The sequence below is a fragment of the Sinocyclocheilus anshuiensis genome, unplaced genomic scaffold (genome assembly GCF_001515605.1).
Source record: "Sinocyclocheilus anshuiensis isolate Anshui unplaced genomic scaffold, SAMN03320099.WGS_v1.1 scaffold698, whole genome shotgun sequence".
NCBI classification, from domain to species: Eukaryota; Metazoa; Chordata; class Actinopteri; order Cypriniformes; family Cyprinidae; genus Sinocyclocheilus; species Sinocyclocheilus anshuiensis.
Window position 1 is genome coordinate 58,438 of NW_015544168.1, and position 649 is coordinate 59,086.

Sequence of the window (649 nt, forward strand, 5' to 3'; positions counted from 1 at the left end):
AAAAAATCGAACCGTACGGTTCTCCACACACGGTTCGGCATGCACTAGGACCGCGGTTCAACTTAAATCTGACAGTGCATTTGTAATATGGTTTGTTAGAGTTCGGCTAATGCATGTTTCTGTTGATGGATACAAATTCTGGCTTCACAATACATTACAACAAGAGCAATGAGAGAAAAAAAACAATACGTGGACAAACCAGTCACTCTTTGTTCAATGCGAGTGCTGTATGTTGGAATAACTGTCATTTATGCTGTCATCACGTGTTGATAACGCAGGTCAGACCTGAACAGCACACGTTGCTATCTGTGTTTAAACTAAACTCATTTAGGCCTGGCCAGTTTAAATATTAAAGAGCCAGAAGACGTGAACTAGAGCGCGCAGTGAGAAGATCTGTGTGTGCGCTCATCCGAAGCACGTGAACCCGCATCTCAGAACGCACGCAAATATTAAGCTCTCTGTGAAGTATTGTGCTTGAATGGACAAATTCACTCAAAAACTGTCAAAATGCCCGTTTTGGTGAGTATCATAGCAGATATAGTCGGCTGAACATACAGTATCAGTGCACTGGATCAGTGCATTCTATTAAAGGGGTCATATGATGCTGCTAAAAAGAACATTATTTTGTGTATTTGGTGTAATGCAATGT

General features: G+C 41.3%; 1 protein-coding gene across 1 annotated transcript in view; it reads left to right on the forward strand.

Moving 5' to 3' along the window:
• Window positions 1-649, forward strand: part of LOC107695959 (histone deacetylase 4-like) — a 171,885-nt gene that overhangs the window by 10,112 nt on the left and 161,124 nt on the right. The gene's annotated exons all lie outside the window — the stretch shown is intronic.